The sequence below is a fragment of the Dasypus novemcinctus genome, chromosome 27 (genome assembly GCF_030445035.2).
Source record: "Dasypus novemcinctus isolate mDasNov1 chromosome 27, mDasNov1.1.hap2, whole genome shotgun sequence".
NCBI lineage: Eukaryota > Metazoa > Chordata > Mammalia > Cingulata > Dasypodidae > Dasypus > Dasypus novemcinctus.
Window position 1 is genome coordinate 51,314,112 of NC_080699.1, and position 22,864 is coordinate 51,336,975.

Here is a 22,864-nt window from a genome sequence, read left to right on the forward strand (position 1 = left end):
GGAGGGGAAGGGATGGGGTATATGGGAATCCCCAATACTTTCAATATAACATTAATGTAATCTAAATCATCTTTACAAAATAAAATTAAATAAAAAATAAAGGGTTTCAGAAACAGAGTGGCTCAACAGTGGGGAAAGTACCATTCTTAGACACAATGCAGATTTTGCTTACTAGGGTTTGTGGGCAGTTCATTTCCATGAGTTAGCCCTGGTCCCCAGGTTTTTCTATGTTGTTGCTCTACCATCTGACAAGGTGTTGTCCTCTTCTCCACATATGTCAAGGTTTCACATAGCACTGTGTCCACATTCCACAGTCTGAGGGAAACATGAGTTTTTCACATTAGGAAAATAATTTTTTTCATGTTGATTATGTTTTAGGAAAAATTCAATTATTTTAATTATAATTAAAAGGTATGCACCTGTTTTAGTTAATTGTTTGGTGTGAATATCTTAAAAATTGCATATTTCATCTAAATTATGAAAGTTAACAGCAATAAGATATTTATAAAATTTTATTACCCTCCTTTTAATATTTATGGGAAAATTTGTCTTCTCTTTTCACAGAGGTTGCTTTAGGGATTATTAACCTTAGAGTAGCAGAGAAACAATTCATCTTTCCCATTCTTTCTTATAATTTTACTTTTATATGTGACTCAAGCCTCAAATGAACCAATGGTATTTTCCTGTAGACAATTATTTTAAAGCAATTAAATTTTTAAACATCCAGTATTGGATATATTTATCTTAAATTATATATATATATGTTATTATTTATTTGAGTAGATCCAAGATTTCTTCTGTTATCATTTCTTTTTATACCTGGAAATTCTTGAAGCACAAGTCTGCTGGGTATATATTTTTCTGTATGTGTGTGTTAATTTTAGTGGAAAATTTTAATTTTGTTTTTATGTTTAAAAGATATTGATATTGAATCTTATAATGACAGTTATTACCTTTCAGTACTTGAAACCATTTTGTTCTGGCTTGAATCAGTATTGATGGTGTCTGTTATAATTCTCATGGGTGTTTGTTTTCAGAATGTGGTATGCACTATCATCTGACTTCCATCATTTTCTATTTTTCTTTATTTTTCATTGTGAGATCAAAAAGTCTATATGTGTTTCATTTGTTGGTTGACTTGCTGTTTGTTTTTTTCTTTTTTTCCACCTTCCTAGGCATTTTTAACATTCATAGTCATAAGGTTTGATGTCTTTCCTTATATCCAGAAAATTTATGGTCATTATCTTCTTAAACATTTCTTCAGATGCACTCCCTTTCTATTCTTACATAGTACACTAACTATATGTATATGAAACAGTTTGATATTTTACCATAGTTCTCAGATAGTTTTCCCCCATGTTTTATTTTTTCTTTAACATTTTTCTTTGTTTTTTTCCTATTGGCTTATCAGTAAGTTCACGATTACATCCTCATCTTTAGTGAATATACTCAGTCTTGTTGATACAATATTTTTGTCTTATGTTGTGTGTGTACTTTTTAACAGTTATTCTCTAGTAATTCATTGGACAGTACCTTATAGATTACATCCTTATGGAGCAAATTCTCTTGTATCAATTAATGTTATTTATCCTCTCAGCTAGATCTTTTAACCTCGTAATTGTCAGTGCTCTTTAGCCAAAGACCCAGGAACACCTGTGGTGGACAATTTTATATTATTACTTATTGCAGCAAGGAAGAGCACATGCCATGTGAAAGCACGCAGTTTCTAATTAAGAGGGTTTTAGAAAGATCGTAGTACAGGATTTCAGCTTTGGTTGGGTAACTAGGGAGAAGAAAAAAGGAAGCAAAACTTGGTATTCATTTGAGCTTACAAGAAAGACGAGTTTGTAATAATCTGAGAACTCATATTGCATGGAGGGACAAGCCACTCCAAGAAGAGTTGGAATCGTGCTATCAGTACGCAGGAGCAATTCTATGATTGTGTATTGCAGATTTGTATACCTTTCATCAGACCAAAGTCTAAATAAAGCTATACTTGTAAAGCAATAGCAGTTACTCATTTCATAAGAAAGGAGGAGGATAGTGGGTATTTCATGGGTTGCACAGTGACCTTGTCTGAAGGTCTCCCAACCTGCCCCTCCTCTTCTTCATGAGCACTTGATCTAAGACCTGCAGGGACGATATTGAGGGTGAATGCAAAGCCCTTAAATCTAGGGCTCATTGTTTTTCACAGTCAGCACTATAGCTCAAATTTGGCTTTAACAATTCTATAAAACATCTGTATTTTTCCAATCTTGTACAGTGACCACATTTTCTCCTATGCTCTGTCTAAGGTGAAACTGCATTTGTTCCATCTCCTTTTAGAGTGGCTTGTCCATCTGTGGAATATGATTTCTTAGATTTTTTACAACCTCATCTTTCTGGTAGGCTCAAGAAAAATTATCCTATTGTAGATTTACAGCTTTTAAAAGTTGGTTAGATTGAGGAAATGGTCATAGAAGATTTCTACATCCTGAGTAGAAATGAAAGTCCTTTATTTCCTTTTAAATTTTATTCACTACTTTGGCTTCATTCATTTCCTTTCTGAAAAATTCCGCTGTTGTCAGTATAGCTTCTTCCTAAGGTTATACAATACTGCCCCTGGAAAATGTAATGGAACCTCAGAATCACTGTACATATATCTGGCTTCATCCATTTTCTTTTACTATTTTGCCATCTTCTCTTCCCTCCTAGTAATATACATGACCTTATTTTGCCTTTCAACCACTGTCATACCCATACAATAGCATTACTAGTTACAAACACCTTGATATGCTTTAACCATTTCTATTCATTTCCAAAGATTTACAGACATTTTTATCAAATCTGCACACAAATTAAGTCTCAGCTTTCCATTCTATCTTCATTCTATTTTCTAGTGACCTATATTCTAGTTATTAACTCCATGACTTTACACAATATATTTATTTCACTATAGACAATATCATACAGTATTTGTCCTCTTGCGTCTGGCTTGCTTCACTCAACATAATGTCCTCCAGGTTCACCCACGTTGTCATATGTTTCATGACTTCTTTTCTTTTTACCACTGCATAATGTTCCATCATGTATATAAACCACAATCCGTTTATCCGTCATCAATTGAGGAACATCTGGGTTTTTCCCATCTTTTGCCCATTGTGAATAATGCTGCTATGAACATGTGCAGATGCCTGCTCATGTTTCTGCTCTCAGTTCTCGGTGTATACCTAATAATGACATTGCCGGGTCACATGAATATAGAGTTCCTTACCCTTCCAAATAAATTTGGTAATTGTTTTTTCTACTTCTGTAAAAAAGGCTGTTGGAATTTTTATTGGGATTTCATTGAATCTGTAAATCAGTTTGGGTAGAATTGGCATCTTAATGATATTTAGTCTTCCACTCCATGTAAGAGGACTGTCCTTCCATTTATTTAAGTCTTCTGCAGTTTCTTTTAGAAATGTTTTGTAGTTTTCTGAATGTAGGTCCTTTATGTTCTTAAGTTTATTCCTACATATTTGATTGTTTTACTTGCTATTATAATATAAATGGATTTTTTAATTTCCACCTCAGATTGCACATCAGTATTGTATAAAAATGCTATTGATTTGTGTGTGTTAATCTGGTATTCTTCTACTTTCCTGAAATTGTCTATTTTTTCTAGAAGCTTTGTTGTGGATTTTTCAGGAGATTTTAGATATAGGATCATATCATCAGTAAAGAGTGAAAGTTTAATACTTCCTTTCTTATTTGTATGCTTTTTTTTTCCAGGTCACGCACATAATGTGCCAACATCATAACAAGATTTGAGAGAGGCACATCTCACACAAATGTGTGAAGATCCATTCATCATCTCATGAACCACAAAAGGATCTTCTTTGGGTATCTTTTATTTCTTTTTTATTTTATTTGATTTTTTATTTCTTATCTATCCTAAGTACTCTAACTAGAACTTCTAGTACAATATTGAATAACAATCATGACAGTGGGTATCCTTGCTTGTTCCTGATCTCAGCAGGAAAACTTTCAGTCTTTCACCATTGAGTACTCTGCTAGCTGTAGGTTTTTCGTATATGCACTTGACCATATTTAGAAAACTTCTTTCTATTCCTATCTTTTGGAGTGTTTTTATGTTTTTTGTTTTTAGTCAAGAGAGGGAGCTGTATTTTGTCAAGTGCCTTTTCTACATCAATTGAAAGGATCATGTGAATTTTCTTCTGCAATTTATCAATGTGGTTTATTACACTAATTGATTTTCTTGTGTTGAAACACCCTTGCATAACTGGGATAAAACCCACTTGATTGTGGTGTATATTTCTCTTTTTTTAGTGATTTATTTTTAAAGATTTATTTATTTTTATTTATTTATTTCCTCTTTCCCCCCTCCCCCAGTTGTCTGCTCTCTGTGTCCATTCACTGTGTGTTCTTCTGTGACCACTTCTATCCTTATAAGTGGCACCAGGATTCTGTGTTTCTTTTTGTTGCATCATCTTGCTGTGTCAGCTCTCTGTGTGTGCGGTGCCATTCTTAGGCAGGCTGCACTTTCTTTCGCACTGGGCGGCTCTCTTTATGGGATGCACTCCTTGTGTGTGGGGCTCCCCTACATGCGGGACACCCCTGTGTGGCAGGGCACTCCTTGCGTGCATCAGCACTGTGCATGGGCCAGCTCCACATGGGTCAAGGAGGCCCAGGGTTTGAACTGCGGACCTTCCATGTGGTAGGCAGACGCCCTATCCAATGGGCCAAGTCCACTTCCTGTATATTTCTTTTAATGTGCATTTGGATTCTGTTTGCAAGTATGTTGAGAATTTTTGCATCCATATTCATTAGAGCTATTGGTCTGTAATTTTCTTTTTTTGTAGTATCTTTATCTGGTTTTGTTATTGGTTGATGTTGGCTTCATAGAATGAGTTTGGTAGTGTTGTTTCCTGTTTAATTTTTTGGAAGAGCTTGAGCAATATTGGAATTAGATCGTCTTTGAATGATTGATAGGATTCACCTGTGAAGCCATCTGGCCCCAGGCATTTCATTTTTAGATTTTTGAAGAGTGTGTCAATATCTTCACTTGTGATTGATTTGTTGAAGTCTCCTATTTCTTTTAGGGTCAGTGTAGATGGTGAGTGTGTTTCTAGGAATTGGTCCATCTTGTCCACATATTCTAGTTTTTTGACATTCAGTTGTTCATAGCATCCTTTTATGATCTCTCTTATTTCTGTGGAATGAGTGGTAATGTCCCCCCTTTCATTTCTGATTTTATTTACTTGTGCCTTCTGTCTTTTTTTCTTCATCACTCTAGCTAAGGATTTGTCGATTTGGTGGATCTTCTCAAAGAATCAACTTTTGCTTTTGTTGATTCTATTGGTTTTTTTTCCTTGTTCTCAATTTCATTTATTTCTGCTCTGAGATTTACTATTTCTTTCTTTTGGCTTGGTTTGGGCTTAGTTTGCTATTCTTTTGCTAGTTCCTCCAGGTGTGCAGTTAGATTATCCATTTTATCTTCTTCATTTTTAATGTAAGCATTGAGGACTATAAATTTCACTCTCAGCTCTGTCTTTGCAGTATACCATTGCCGTTGATATGTTGTGTTCTCATTTGCATTTATCTCAAGTTATTTGCTTAAATCTCTTGCAATTTCTTCTTGTCCCACTGATTATTTAAGAGTTTGTTGTTTAATCTCCATATATTTATAAATATTCCCTTTTTCCATCCATCATTGATTTCCAGCTTCATTCCATTATGGTAATTTTTTGCTGATGTCTAAGCCTCTGAATATCTTGGTGAATTTATTCTCATGGCCAATTTCTCTCTTTTGCCTAATTTTTTTCACAGCTCTCTTTGATATTTAGTTCAACTTATTCTAAGTCTTTAAATTTACACAGCTTAAGTTATCAAAATCGGGTCAGGGCCTCACTGATTAGGCACAGAACTTCTCCTAGGGGTAGGATACAGAGAGAACAGAACAGTGTTTGTCCGTGCTATTTCTAGACTAGCCAGCAGATGGTGCTTGTCAGTGCATTCTTCCCCAGAGGTGCTTCTGTCTGCTTTCCTGTGTTCCTGAGTTGAATCTCCAGAGCTGAGTTTCAAATCAGGCTCTGCTGGCCAAATTGACTGAAGAAAAGCACTTCAAATCCCCCCTCCATTTTCCCTTGGAACAGTCAACAGGGAGAAAGGTTTCCATTCCCCTTTCAGTTGGCTGCAGTGGGCCAGGGGTTTTACCACAGCTTAATAACTTGGGGGTAGGGGGGACCCCTTCTTGGTCACGGCAGGGCCTTACTAACTCACTTTGTTGTTTTGACTTCTTGGTCTTGCAGTCCCTCACCCTCATGGAATTGTGTAGCACTGTTCCAATCTGCTGGCCCCCAAAGCAGGTCACTTGGGTGGATTTTGCCTCTTTTACCATGGTTTTTATGAGAGTATTGAGCTCTGCTGGTTATTCTGATGCTATCTTCCCACGATTCCTCTGGTATTGCTTCTTTTTTTTTTAAGAGTTAACAAGGGAGAATGTATTTATAATTTGGGGGTAGAGAATGATTCCTTAACAAACCTCAAAAAGGAAATGGTTGGTAATATAACTAAGAATTTCTGATCATCGAAATATACCAAAAGGAAGGAGGAAAATGCAAGCTCCCGACTTGGAGAAATTATTTTCAATACATAAAGCTGGCAAAGGATTAGTATACAGAATATATAAAGTACACCTAAAAATTAAAAAGGAAATTACACACGCAAAAATGCCCCAAAACACAGAAAAATGGGTAAAAGACTTGAACAAGTTATTTCACATTATACTAAATAAGAGTAGCTCATAAATATGTGAAAATGTACCCATCCTGGTTAGTAATAGAGAAATACAAACTAAAGCCACAATGAAACACCATTTTGCAACCATCAGATTAGCCAAAAATTAGTAAATTGGATGGTAGTAAGTATTGTCGAGGTTGTGAACAGGGACTCCCATGAACTTTTGGTGGGAGTGTAAATAGGCACTACCACTTTGATGCTACTCTAGACTCAGTAATTTTAGTCCTGGCTATGTGTCCTGGAGACTCTGCATTCTTACATAAAAGCAAGATTATTTATAGAGCAAGGTTTGTAATAGCAAAAAATATTAACGTACTGTGCAACTGTTTTCCACTTTCTTTTTTTTCCTTCCTTCCTTCCTTCCTTCCTTCCTTCCTTCCTTCCTTCCTTCCTTCCTTCCTTCCTTCCTTCCTTCCTTCCTTCCTTCCTTCCTTCCTCCCTTCCTCCCTTCCTCCCTTCCTCCCTCTCTCCCTCCCTCCCTTCCTTCCTTTCTTCTTTCCTTCCTATTTTTGTTGTTGTTGTTGTTAAGAGCAGTTCAGTGATTTTTGCATTTGGTTAGTACAATACAGAAAGCCTAAGGGGAAAAGTACAAAGTGACCCTTAACACGAATGCTAGTACTTGTATCATATGGTTACAATTAAGGATATTACAAATTTTTATGTTACTCATTACTTTCCTTTAGAACATAAATCGAAGCCATTAACTTGAACTTCAGGTATATACACTATACATACTCAAAATACTTTTCATAAGTAACATTACACTTTAAAATACTGGAAACTGAGTATCTGTGCTGATTTTTATTTTGACTTGGAATAAGAAGAGAACATTCAACTATGGTGGTTTATACTGAGAGTAAAGTTCTTCAAGTTAACAACGTCTTCCTCTCCTTTATACTTACAACAGGCTACACAATGTCCTGAGAGGGTTCATTATGAGAAAAATATCAGTCACAACTTTAACACCTTACTTTGAAAGAAACTAACAAGAAATCAAATTGGAAGGTGAGACTTCATCTTTGTTTTCAAATGAGTAGCCTTAATTTTTCTTATTATTGATAAAGTTTAAATCATTTTATTATAAATATATCTAAACTATTAGTTTTTACAGATTTGAGGTAAAGTCCAGTACTTTGTTTATACAAAGTACAAGAGGAGGTCAGTGGACATCATCTAATCTTAAGTCATGACATCATCCATTCAAGTCCTTGGTGCAACCCTTTGCTGCTAAGAGCAAAGCATGCCTGGATATCTTGGTTATCTTTAATATAAGTTACTTTTAAAAAACTGGGAGATTTCTGCTACATTTTAAATCTGTTTCATCCAATATTAGTATCACTACTCCAGCTCTTTTTTTGTTACTATCTGCATGGAATATGTTTTCCCATCCTTTCACTTTTAACCTGGTTCTGTCTTTACATCTGAGGTGAGTCTTTTGTAGACAACATAGAGATGGCTTATATATTTTTTAATCTATTCTATCAGACGATGTCTTTTAATTGGGGAGTTCATGCCATTAACATTCAATGTTATTACTGTTAAGGAATCATTTATTTCATACATTTGCTCCTTCAGCTCTCTGTTGCTGTATCATTCTATTTCCTGTCTTCTTACCATTTCACTTACCCTTCCTAATAATCTTCATTTCTACACTCTTCTCCAAATCTCTCACCCTTATTTTTCCTTTCAGTCTGCAGCACTCCCTTTAGTATCTCTTGTATTTCTGGTCTTTTGGTAACATATTCTACTAATTTTTCTTTGTGAAGATTTTGAACTCTCCCACATTTTTGAAGGACAGTTTTCTTCACTTGATTTCTGATTAGCTATTAGATCCCTTTGTGATTTTCCGTCAACAGTTGTATAAGCCCTGAATAGGTTAGAGTGGAGATTTATTTTTAAACAGTGTTTTGAAAAAAGTCAAAGATAAACAGGAAAGCATAAAGACTGGGAGGGAAAGACCTACTTTTCTTAGCATGGGAGGTGAACATATAGAAAGACTTTTAGAATTTATTATAGATTGATTCTTGATACAATGGCAAAAAAATGTACAAAGCAGGAAGGTTTAAGGCATGTCCTCAAAGAAGGGAGCTGCTGACTTTCTGGCATAATTTCCTCTGACCAACTTTCCTATTTTATCACTGGGCACTTGGATAGAGAAACAAACAAACAGAAAAAAAATCAAGCCAGCTATTGTCATTAGGAATATTCCCCTCCACTTCAGTGTTTCCACACCTGCCTCCTATTGTCACCTGTACCTGAGATATGAAGCATTGTCACCACTGCAGGGCTTATTGCCTGCAGAATCCAGATGATCTTCACATTGTGCATGATTGTTTTGTAAGCTTACAACCTCTCTATTAAAAAAATATGTAAATATTATTTAGAAAAGCAAACACCTGACTTCCTCTTGTGTTTAATGTTGGCTCTGCCTGTCTCTCTCCTGCACTCCCTATTACAGTTTCAAGGTTTACAAAGTATTAGGTCACTGTGAAATTTTGCTTTTCTCCTACATGCTGTTAATTTGGCTCGAACAACAACATCAAAAAATCAGTACAAGACCAAGATACAGTTTTAAGTACTAATGAATCACAGGTAAACAGGAATTCTTTGTAACACTAGTCTGAGAATTGTTTTTCTTTCATGATTGAAAAATTCAGTTTCAAACAATTATGCTATCTTTTCCCTGAATAAAGCTTTCTCTGCATAACTCTCTTTGCAGCCTCCTTTACCTGCTTGTTTCTAAGACTATAGATTATAGGATTCAAGAAAGGAGGGACTATAGAATAGAACACAGAAGAGAGCATATCCTGAATTGTGGGTGAGCTGGAGGTTGGCTTCAAATACACAGCAGCACCTGAGCTGAGAAAGACGGTCACCACGAGGATGTGAGGGACACAGGTAGAAAAAGCCTTCCCTCACTTGCCCCTGGTTGGGAACTTAAGCACAGTAGAAAATATGTGATAGTAAGACATGATGATGAAGGCAAAGCAGCCACCAGCAATCACCACTGAAGAGATGAAAATTAAAATTTCATTGTTTAAGGTGTCAGAGCAGGAGAGCTTCAGTAGAGGGGGGATGTCACAGAAGAACTGATGGACCACGTTGGACTGACAGAAGGGCAACTGGAATGTGTTGCCGGTGTGGAGTCCTGAGTAGGCCAGACCACTGAATACAGAAGCCAAGTCATCTGGACACACACCCGAGGGTTCATGACCACAGGGTAGTGGAGGGGCTGGCAGATGGCCACATAGCGGTCACGGGCCATGACGGTGAGGAACAGCAGCTCTACTGTAGCAAATGCAACCACAAGGAAGATCTGAGCTGCACATCCAGTCATGGAGATTGCTGTGTTGTCAAGCAGGAAGATGGCACATGCTTTGGGGACCGTGACAGAAATGTAGCACATGTCTAAGACAGACAGATTTCTAAGGAAGTAATACATGGGAGTGTGAAGTTTCCAACTGAAGGTGATGCCTGTGACAATGAGAAGATTCCCCATCAGGGTTGCCACATACATCAGTACAAACAGCATGGCATGTAAGACTCTGAGCTCCCACACATCAGAAAACCTTGTAAGCAGGAATTCAGTCACTGTGGTGGAGTTGGGCATCTTAAGAAAGTTCCCTTGGCCATGAAGAGTCAGACAAATAATCCCTAAAACACATGGAGGATTCAAATGTTGAAGAAATTAGCCTAAGCACATTTATTGCCTCACATTAATCCATTATAGTCTATTAAGTTGTTTTGGTCAGTAAGTTATAACATGTTTCCTTATTTTCCTTTGTTCTCCCTGCTTTTTACACTTGTTTCCAGAATAGGGGTAGGAGTAAAATATAATATTTACAAGCTTTTCCATATGTTTGCATATATTTCTATTACTAGTTATAAAATGGATCTACTGGAAGTTAAATTTTTGCCTAGAAGATTAAAAAGACTATAGGAAATTTCTGTGATCCCTATCTCATTGGTAATGTTCCATGAATGCTAATTGTGAAAAAAATGATGACTTTGTAGAATCTGAGTAGAGTTCAGAGGGTATTGTTTATTCAGAGCCTATGAAAATATTATAATCAATTATAATCCAGTCCATGACCACTAAATTGTTCCCATTAAATACCATCATACATTTCTCATGCTTCTTTATGTATTCCTTGCAGTTACATTGGTGTTTAGTTTTCTCTTTTCAAAAGAATCACTCACAACTCATGAAAGGTATATATTACCCATGAGGAAAATATTTATATATTAATAAAATGAGGTTCACTAAATTTGATATGATTTTTCTTCTGTGTGGTGTCAAATACTGTTATTTTTTCCTGTAAAACCTGAAAATATTTCAGAACTTGTATAATCTGATTTTATAGAAAGGCATTGCTTGATGTGTGTGTCATTAATGAATGTTATGCTCACACCTGATTCCTTCATAAAGTTTCTGTTCACAGTCACCCTTAGCAAACCTTGCTTAACCCTCAAGGGCAGAATGTTTTCTTCTGAAGTTCCTTCAGCTTTGAATCATATTTTAACTCATGTCATAAAAATGGGAATGGCTTTTCTTGTTGCCTTGAAATTGCAGAATGTACCTTTCAGACTTGCTTATCCAGCCTCTCTAACCCTCAGTGTTAATGCTCTTCACCTTCCTGCTCTGTGCCTGACAAATGTAACTACTTCTAGATAAGCTCTGCTCCCTGGAAGAAGCCTGTCACTTTCAGACTGACCTCCTGAGCTGAAAGGGTGGGGTAGGTGGGGTGGGGGTTATATGCAGACCTCGTATTTTTTGTTTGTAATATTTAAAAGAAAATAAAGAAGATAAATAAATAAATAAATGGCTAACTCCAAGTCATGGGAAAAAAAAAAAGAACAAAAGCTTTCTGTCTCTGCTCCTCTTTATCTCAGGGTCTTTCAAAAAACTATTTCAATAAGTTATTATTCTTGTTTTATGTTGACAAGTTTACTGAAAACTTAGTGATAGCACTGTATGATGACTGATTAAAAATAGCTAATGTCACTATTTATAAGAAGCTCTAACCTATTGAAGTCAGTTTCATGCAGAAGTTGAGATCTTAAAATAATTACTTCATTTTTTCCATCACTAAATTCTGTATCAGACTTCTACAGTATTACAAAAATGCAAGAGAATTTCACTGTTGGAACATAGAGTGAACATTTTATTTATTATTTCACCATCACCAACCAATTGTAGGGTTCTGTCTTGAATTTATAATGTGTCCACAAAGCAGAGTTAAATCTTTGCAGACTATGGATGTATTTATATCTTCACTCTGCCATTTATTTGCTATGTATGAAGGTTTCATATATATCTTTGACTCTCAAGTGTATAGAAATTTTGTAAAAAATACCTACTTCATGAATTTAATATGTGTAAAAGTATTAGAGATTCTCCTAATGGTAGCAATGCTAATTAAAAAGTAAACTAATAATAATACATTTTAAAAAGGGGTGGCTAAGCACTATATTTCTTCCATCTCAAATTCCTGTTGCTTCTATTATTTCAGAAGCAAATAATGAAGTAGAGGGATGCCACCACTCTGAATTTTATAATGCAATTTTTTAAAAAGGAAGTATGTTAACATAAAATTTTATGCACATGTAAATAGAGATTGTTAACAAGACTACTCTTAAGTAGTATATAGGGTACAGGAGGGTAACTTGCAAAGTGATGGGCTCCTGGGACAACTAGGTTATTGCACAGGTGTTATATGCATCAAATTGTAAAAAAAAAAAAAAAAAATGAGTTTGCCTTTTCTGTAAAACTTAATTAGAAGATGTATTTTGGTAATTAATGTATTAATTTGTTTCTTTATTGATTGAGACATCCTTCTAATGTTTAAATTATTTAAAATATCTGCCTTTAAAGACATTTTAGGGTGAATTATGTGCAGGAAGTTGTCTGGAAGTTGTGGAACTCAAGTATGAACAATGCTTACATGGTTTTTATGATATGTTGTGAGAAAATCCTAGAATTGTAACTGCAGTATAAGGAGTCATGTACATATTTATTTTTATGGCAAGGATTCACTTATTCACTACATACTACCTATTGCATCTAGTAGAGAGCAGGGTAAAGAGAAAATAATACAAAATTAATTATTGAAATTAATTGATTTTCAAAAGTACACATAAAACATTGATAATATTCTTTTTAGGTAAAACACACCCATCAGAATTAGATCTGTTTAAGTATAAATTTTTTCTTGTCTTTATTTATGTTTAAGTATAAATTGAAATTAGCATTCTGCCTACTGAAGCTCTGGTCAGTGTGCAGAGCTGCCCCTGTCCCTGCTCATCTGGTGCTGCACTTCTTTGCGTCCATGAACATCTATCAATTCTGCTAAAGCTGCTTGAACTGAGTTTATTTCATTGGATGAAAAAGAAGTTTGTCTCATTTTGTGAGTTTTATGTATATAAATTTTTAATCATAGATCCCTTGAAAGTTTCTCTGAAAAAATAAACTAAGCAGAGCAGGAAAGAAATGCAGGGAATGCTTGGAGGGAAGGGAAGGAAAGAAAAAAAACAGTTAATAACAACAAATTCTCAAATGTTAATTACTTACGCTGGATGGACACATCATGATTTTTGATAAGGGTCCACTGATGCTTTACCTCAGGGCAAGGATGAGTGGGCATAGTTGGTAGAGATGACTGACATCCTGTCTGGAAGCTTTCTATGGTAACAAGAACTTTTGTGTTAAATTTTATATCCAAATGGAGGTCTCCAATAGCATCATAGAAAACCCAAAGGAGCCCAGATTTGGCACCAATAATAGCCAGTGCCCACGGGTAATTTCAAAGAGATAATTGCTTCTAGATGTTGGGGAACAAGACCCAATTAAAATCTGTCCATGAGCAGCACTTGTATTTAAGATATATTAGTGTATTTGAATGTAGAAAATGGTGTAGATTAAATGGATAATCAGAAAGAAAACCACAGTTCTCCTAATATTCTCAGTGCTCTTAAGGTGAAATGCCTGTGGATTTTAGGGAGTAAGGAGCAGAGAAGACCCAGAGCCTGTCCTCAGCCCAATCCCAGGACACCGAGGTTTCCTGCTCACCTGGAGGGTTTTCCTCTTAGGAACAGAGTGATATTCACTAGTCAAAACAACTCATGGTATTGTTAGGGATGGTGATACAGTCTTTCTGAAATTATCCAAATTATGAGCCTGGTGCCAAAGCCAAGCACAGCGGCCTGTAGCTGGGTGATCCTCATCACGTTGCTTTATCTCTAATTACTCAGTGGCTCACATGTTAGCACCTTAACAACAGTGTCCACCCTCATGTGCCATTTGAGGGTAGGGCTAAATGGAACATGTAACCACTTAGACTAGTGCCCAGTGCAAAGTGCATGCATATTAGGAAGGACTATAATAACTGTTCAGTCTTCACAGTCATGGTATCGGAGGGTCATTTTTATCATGTTAGGAAAATGAAAGTCTCAATATGTTTCTTAGAGGTGCTATGTACCTTTGTGTCATTGATTTCCAGCTTAATTCAATTGTACTTAGACAACATGCACTTTTTTATATCAAACAATTCAACATACACTTGAATGCACTTTCTGCACCAGTAGGAGCTAGTCAAATATATTATTCAATACTTTTGTACCTTTCCTGATGGCTGTCCCATGATGATTATGCTGGCTGAATTGTTTTTACATATCCAGGTATAATTTTGGGTATTTTAAGTTATACTTTGTGCTATAACATGTTAAGCATTATATATATTTAAGTCATGATAATAGGTGAATATAAATTTAGCACTGTTTTGTCTATCATGATGCAAAATAATCTTGATATTGAGCCATACATCTCACCTTAAGGTGTACTCTGTTTAGTGAGAATGTAGCCTTTGATTTTTTCAAATTGTATGTATCCCAGAAAATCATGTTCTTAAGCGAATCTATTCCTCTGTGTAAACCCATTGTAAATAGGATATTTTGATTAGGTTGCTTCAGTTTGGGCATGGTCAGAGTTCTTTTACAGAATTCCTTTATAAACAGGATGAATATGCAGTTAAGGAAAGAAAACCACAGAATCAAGAAATGGGAAGGAATTAAGGCTGGAAAAGAAGAGAGAGACCAGCAGATGCTGACATGCTCCTTGTCACATGACAGTGTCCAGAACTGCAGGCAAGTGGTTTCCCAGAGAAAACATCTCTTGATGATGCCTTGACTTTGACATTTTTCTCAGTCTCAAAACTGCAAGCGTGTGAACTAATAAATTTCCATCGTTAATGGCCAATCCATTTTATAGTATCCAAAAGAGCAGCTTAGCAAACTAAAATGCAGCAACGTAGCCACAGCAGCTTTTTGTTTGTGTTTAATTTATATACATATAAATATATCTCTATGTCTATTTCTATATCCGTATTGTTTTAAATTTATCAATGTATACAGTTTGAATATATTTCAAAAAGTCTTTTTTATCCACAGAAAGGTCTTGGATATACTTTAAGTCTTATATAGGTAAATAATAAGGTGAAGATGGAATTAATACTCTAAGTGCAGTTTCTTCAAAAGGTATAGGTTCAACTCTGCCATCAGGATGCTAGATTTAAAATTTGGAAATATCATTCATTGATATCCCATCCCTTCAAGAATCAACACCTTCAACTAATTATTTATGGGATCATTGATTTATGGTGTCTTTAGTTAGGCATTCACATTTTCTGGAATTTATGATTATATGTATGAGACTTGGTCTTATAGTAATATACTCAGCCTCCAGAAATAGAATGATTGTTTTTGTTTTCTTTTGGTAGATGTCTCCTATCACATTAAAGATATTTCATTCACTACTCCCCCCCACACACACATGGCTCCCTTGTCTGTCTGCTTGTTGCGTTGCTCATCTTCTTGACTTAGGAAGCACGAGGAACAGAACTGGGAACCTTCAGGTGGGAGGCAGGCACCCAGCTTCTCGAGGCACAACTGCTCCATCCATTCATTTTTCATTTTTTTCAATATTTTCTTTTTGTTTTTTCTGTATTTTACTTGTTTCCCCTTTTAATTTATGGTTTTACCTACAGTCAATGGGAATATTATGTAAGTTTTCTCCTTTATTTATTCTGTTGAAACCACATTTCATGAGGGTCTTAAATGAAATATAACAGTCACCTATAGAATCTCACTTCAATCAAGAAAGGAATACAGACACACAAAAAATAAAATAACTGACAAGGCCTAATCAAGTGATAACAAAAGAAATCATTGGTGTCATTGTCCACTTTCCATTGAGATAATTGGAACAAGGTCCAAATTGGGGGTCATAATTAAGTAAAATTAAAGGGCGAGATAGTTTGGACATTGCTGGGAGGGTCACTGTCTTAGTTTGCCAAAGGCTGTTGATGCACAGATCTGGGAGGTTGTGGTAGCAGTGGGGAGAACCTCCAGGGCCAAGTCACTCATGGGAACCCAGAGAAACCTAGCAGGGAAAAGGGGTGGAGTGGACAGCAGTGCTATCACCAACCCTGATCTGGCCCACACTGAGCTTAATCCCCTGACATGGTGCAGACAGCTGCTCAGCTGCTCTGTGGCCCATGTGGCCTGGTTTAATTAAAATAAAACAGAAGGAGGTGGGGCAAGATGGCATCTGAGTGAGTACTCCTCATAATTTCTCCTGCAAAGAAGCGGCTGAGTAGGGCCAAAGTCCTGGTGGAGTGGGCCGCTTTGGGGGCTTACAAGGCAGGAAGTGTCTGGACGTCGATTTGGTAAGACAGTGACAGAAGAGATACTTGCAAGAGGTAGAATTTTGGGTCTCTGACATAGAGGTCAGAAGTTGTGGGCAGGATTCTTCCCCCTAGGGCTGGCAGCCTGGCCACCGCAGAGAGCCAACTCAGCAAGGTGACGCAACAAAAGGAAGGGAGATAAGCAAGAACACAGAAGAGCCCACAGAGAGTTGAGAGCAAGCAAGGCGTGCGGGGGTGAGGAGGGTAAATAAAGAAATACAGACACAGAAGAACAGAACGTAGAGTGAATGGACAGAGAGCAGACAGCACACAAAAAAAGCCGCAAATGCAGGGGTGGTAAGAAAAAAAAAAAGAAAAAAAATACTAATAAGGAAGGTTCCTGATTCTTCTGACAATGCCAGATAACAGAGTTTTTCAACTATGGACCTGGAGAGACCATCAAATCTAATAAAAGCCTTTTGCAAAGAGAGGAATTTTAAGATTTCCTGTGGCTTTACATGTTATTTGGAATAATGTTTAATTGCCTAAACTGTCTATCAAGCATCTAATCTTGGAAGTTATTTTAGAATTTATGAAATCAATGGACAATTACATACTTTCTATTTTAGATAAATTAAGAATTTTGTTACGCTATGATGTTAGCACATGCATATTTAACTCAACCTTTTGTTTTGATCGCATTGCACTCTGTAACCTTTCTGTTTTTCAGATAGTTCTGAAAAAAGGTCAGTTGTACAGGAATGGGGGGGCTTGAGAAGTCAGCAGACCTGGAGCCAAGTTCCTGGGCCAGAGCAAAGGGGAGGAGAGGACAGAAGGGGCAGAGCTGGGGGCAGAGGAGCACCACTCTGACAGGACTTACATTGTAAAAATTTAACTGCTTTCAAAGAACCAACTTTTGGCTTTGTTCTCTTTACTATTCTTTTCTTCTTTACTACTGTTTTTTATTTCATTAATTTCCCCTTCAAAATCAAGAAATGACAGAACTAAAAGGACAATTAGATAAATTCCTAATAGAGATGTTAGCATACCTCCCTTAGCAACTGAGAAAACAAGCATACAAAAACATCAGTAGGGATACAGAAGAGTTGACCAATGCAATAAATATGTTACCCAAATGTATTCTGTACCCAACAATTGTACAATATAGTCTTTTGAATGCACATGGACCATTTACAAAAATGAACTGTGTGCTAAGACCTAAAGCAAATTGCAAAGTACTGAAATCATACAGAATATATTCTCTGATCAGAGTGCAATGAGGCGAGAAAGAAAAGGAGTAACCAGAAGACTTCAAAATATCTTAAAATTAAGATACTTCAAAACAACCTTTAGTCAAAGAAGAAATCACAGTGGAAATTAGAATATAATTTGAACTGAATGAATATGAAAATGTTATGCCTCAAAACTTGTGGTAGCTAATAGCAGCTAAAGTTGCACATGGAGGGCAATTTAGACCTTAAATGTGTATATCAGAGAAGAAGGAAGGCTGCCATCAATGATCCATCCATCTTAAGGAGAAAGAAAGACATCTCACATGATAAAAGAACAGCAAATGAATCCCACGCCCCCCCCCCCAAGGGAAAAAAGGAAAAAATAGAAGGGAGGGAATAATAAATACAAGTGCAGATGCCTTTGTTAGGAACACTTCTTAGCAGCAGTAGCCTTCGCTGCCACACAATCCAATTGGCCAGAACCTAATCCCATGAAGACATCAAGCTGCAGAAAGTGTGAAGTTATGTATTCCTAACATGCAGAAATACTATTGTTAAGGAAAGGGAGAGCCAATGCTGGTGACAATTAATCTACCACAGATGTGTTAACTAGACACCCCTGTTAGGCACCCACGTGGAGATGCTGAGTCTGAATATAAGAATCAGGAGCTTAGGGAGTTGATTAAGCGGCAGGTGTGGATGTGGAAGTCAGGAAACCACGACATAAGGCAAGATCATGGGGGAGCACACAGAGAGACGGGAAAAGGGGCCAACACTCAGAGGCTTCATGTAAATTCCCAGCATAATTATGAGGTTAAAGGGAATTTGGATTTTTAAATCCCTGTGCAAAACTGCCCCTCAGCGAGGTTGTTCCTATTGAAAACAGAAGTATATGAAACTATTTCCCCTCACCCTTTCAAGAGTAGAGAGTATTATTTTTAAAAAATATTTGTTACCAATTTGGTAGAAGAAAACTCTATCTTTGTGTTTTAGTTTTTAAATTCCTTTTGAGATCCAGCCTATTTTTTTCTTATTTATTTGTCAATTGTCTTTCCCTTTGGTGAAATGGCTATTTATGTGATTTTTCTCTTCTAGTATTATGGTCATCTTTTACTTATTGATTCCTATATGTTCTTTATATATTGACTATATTAACCTTTTGTCTTCTATATTGTAAACTATTTTCCCAATTTGTGGTTGGCATCTTGTTTATGGCTGTAAATTTTATAGCTTCAAATCTATCACTTTACTTTTATGATTTGTTAACTTGTGTTTATAATTTGAATAACTTTTCCTACTCCCAACTTGGAGAAATTTGTGTCTATTTTTCTGGTAAATTTTTAGAGATTCATTTTTATATCTAATTATTTTATACATTGTAATTATTTTGATATATGGTCACCTCTTTAGTTCACTACAAACATTTGAACACTTTGTAACTTCTTAGAAAAACAGACTGGAGATATTCATTTGTTAAGAAATTTCATAATGAGCCAAATGTCAGAGTCAAAGTTAGGTTTGCTTGTTTGTTTCTCCAAACTCCATTCAGTACTGGTGAAGACACCAGGTTTGTAAACTGTTCAGTTTAGAAAAAGTGAAATGAGGCTGCACTCGTATTTTAAAACCATTCTTGACCTTAAGCTGCTGAGAAATAAAAAGCATAACCTTGCTAAAATATCTAACAAGTCACGCCTGCCCCCACTTCTGTGGATCGGCCTGTGAGGGCATGGCCTTGCAGGAGAATATTAAGTAAATGACCCCTTCACCCTGTTTCTGTAAATTAGCCGGTGAAAACATGGCTGGGTAGAAAGATATCACACGAGTGACTCCCTCGCTCCCCCACTCCTATAAATCAGCCTGAAACCCTGCAGATGCATTCTGCCCCTGTAACCCCCCTGCTCGCCTATCAACACAGTAGCCAAAGAGCAAAAGTTATGCTGATCCCACCTGAAATCCCATATGAACCTATGAAAACTGAAAAACAGGACTCAGAATGTGGAGCTTGACTCTCCTCTGCACCTGGTATAATAAATCTGTTCCTCCACCTCTCTGGAGTGCCGCTTTTGGTCTTTCTCCAGTTCAGAACTTCCGAGTTTGCTGATGTGGGAGGAGTGGGGTGAAGGGGGTGCGGAGTACATAGGGACCTCTTATATTTTTTGAGTGTTATACTTAAAAAAAAATAAAGAGAAAAAAAGTACATAAGTAGATAACAAATTTTAAAAAATTTAAATGATATCCTGGAAGGTTCTTTGCAAACCACAAAATAAATAAATTCTCCTATTGCAAAGGAATAATTGCAATGATCAGGTTTTTTTTAATGGAGCAGGTCAGTCCCGGGGTAGACTTTGACAACCAGGGCAGTGCTGAGCCCTTTGAGTCACACGGTTGCTGTCGAGCCACTCAAGCCACTGATGCTCTTGGCGATGCAACATGAGCTAAATTCACACACTTTCCTTTCTGTCAAAGTTGAAAGCAATTTGTGTGAGCCTTTTCTTTGATTTCAAGATATGCTCTCAGCCTCCCCTCCCTCCAGGAAAAGATGTAAAAACACAAAACACACCTTTAATAAATCCACTTTCTTCTTGCTTCCAAGTTTGGATCTGAATCAAGGACATCAAAATTCCGTGGAAGATGTCATCTCATTTATTTCCAGGAATTTTTTTGTTTAGCAGAATGATATGAATTTTATGATGACACACATATTTCTTCTTACTTAATAATGTGTTATTTATGTGATCTTTGCTATTTTCAGGAGCTATGGCAGTTTCATATTCTCTTTAAATGTGGTTTAACCATTGGAAAATATCCTTTTCAAATGACTAAATAGTTTGAAATAGAGTTACCTCATTGGTGCATTCCTATTTCTCAATAATTTTTCTGTATATATTTTTACAGTTAGATAAAGGGTAGTAAACTTAGGTTTATTTGTGAAAACACTCAAATGACTGTTGTAATAAACAGCATTTTTGTCAACTTAAAGACATCCATTAAAAAGTCACTTTCTAATGCATATGATTCAAAACTTCCATTTATATTTAAATGAATCATGGATACTTGCAATACATTAGTTAATGATTTCTTTTTTTAAATTCAGCTCAAGATGACCTAATCAATTAAGGATTTTTAAACATTCACCAAAATTATAGAAAATTCCTACTTCAGGGCATTCTATTAATAAGACGTAAATAACAGGATAATTTTGTCAACTCTTCATAGGCTTCTTAAGCACAGTTTTCCAAAATATTATTCGATGAGCTAAGAATTGAATAATCAGTGATTTTCTGGAAGTCCATTCTGATTGTGTTTACTCTAAACAGCCTCTTCAGAAACAGTAATTTCAATGTAGGTTGCCACTTACATGAATCTTCCTATTTCATTTTTGTGATCACAACTTATAAATATTTTAATGGTAACAATTTTTATTAAGCATTCCAATACTAGCATGTATATTTAGTTACATATCTCTTCACATACTGACTCAGAAATCCATCATTATTCATGTTTGATAAAACAATGTGGGTTGTCTCTAAAATATGTTTCTTGAAATTCATTCTTTGGAGCTTGCTTTTAAATAGGTACCTAGGTCTTTTAAGAACTTTTCTTAGATGGGATTGAAAATGGGCCCACACTCTACTAAATGCCATTCTCCAGTGGACAGGATTTTAATGAGGCAGCAGTGACATTTCTTGTATTGGGCTGAAAGACATGGTTCTCCAGCTAGTGGGCTTCTTCTCTGGCCCAAATTCATATATCCACATGAGAGTGTAGGCTCACAATTTCTATATGGGATCCTCTTAGCCTTTTAGCATTACGTTTCAAGGGAAAGCTGCCAAAACGTTGAGGAATGGAATTTATTGTAAAAGCCCAAGGCTCCAGGAGCAAACCAGAGAATACCTATCTGCAGCACATGCATTAGCTCAGTGCTATCCACACTTTTTAAAAACGTGAACCACAATAAGAAATACACAGTACATTGTAACAGGCAATACTATCTAAACTTTCCTGATCTAATACATTCTAGCTAAGCCCAGTAAATTAATTTCATGAGCCTCTAATGTGACTTGATCAATTGTAGTTAATAGCTACTCAAATACCACATCCAATAAGTATACAGCAGGTTATTTGTCTCTCAGGTGTGACAGATATAATGAATTCTGCCGCAGGAGTAAGAAACACTTTATTTGAATTCCGAAGGAGGACAAGGGTCAAAAGGTCTAAATTGTTTTTGTCTGCTGCTTGCTATTGTGCCTGGTGGTTAAAAAGCATCCAGAGAAAAAAACTTTTTAAATGTTATTATGATATGTGTGCATTCAAAAGAGTACACACATCTCAGTGACATTTATTTTATTGAGAGAATGAATGTTAGTGTATTCAAAGAATATGAATTAAATTTATACAAAAAAGATTTGCTGTCATATTAGACAAATGAAGTTTACTGTGGCAGAGAATCATTCTTCTTAATATTACTGAGATATAAAGTATTAGAAATTGTATTAATGGCGCTATACTGAAGAACAGATGAAGACATGTAACTTGCAGTCCATTGCTCTTAGTCATTCCAAATTAAAATAGTATCATTGGCTGGCCGGCTGCTTTATAAAAATTATTTTTAGATAAGGAGTAATTTCTTCAGATATAATCTTACAAAAAAGAGAGCAATAAAAATTAAATGAAAACAGAAGCCTGCCCTCTTCATGACTGTGATTCATGGAACCCTTACTACTCTCGGATTATAGCTTGAAAATCATTGGTTCCGAACAATATCTAGAGATTACCCTATGCTTTTCTCATTGTGCACACAGAAGAGCAATCAAAATAGTTCCCACTCAAAAATATCATAACTATTTACCTACCTATATTGCACGCTAGCTCCCATTTTCACTTTGAACTGATTTGGGGAACATTATCCCTGTTCCTTGCTCGTGCACTTGCAATATACCACCTTTGCACTGAGCAACATGATTTTCTTTTGCGGTGAGATTTGGTGGGCAGTTGTATTCGAAATAGCTATGTTTAGGGGACCAAAATTGACTTCACCTCTTGATGGAAGGAACAGTAAATTCACTTTGCAAAGGGATTGGAGGAATTTGTGTTCTCATCACAAGCTTCCACCAAATCTATTATTATTTCTTGCCTTATTTCTTATCATGTGCTTATTTTGTAGTTTAC

At 36.1% G+C, this 22,864-nt stretch overlaps 1 non-coding gene and 1 pseudogene across 1 annotated transcript; both read right to left on the reverse strand.

Moving 5' to 3' along the window:
- Positions 1–3,752: 3,752 nt before the first annotated feature.
- On the reverse strand, positions 3,753–3,855 carry LOC111759532 (small nucleolar RNA U13). Its single transcript, XR_002793488.1, has one exon. It is a non-coding gene; the product is annotated as a small nucleolar RNA U13 (small nucleolar RNA).
- Positions 3,856–9,455: 5,600 nt separating this feature from the next.
- On the reverse strand, positions 9,456–10,393 carry LOC131276290 (olfactory receptor 14C36-like; annotated as a pseudogene).
- Between the last annotated feature and the right edge of the window lie 12,471 nt (positions 10,394–22,864).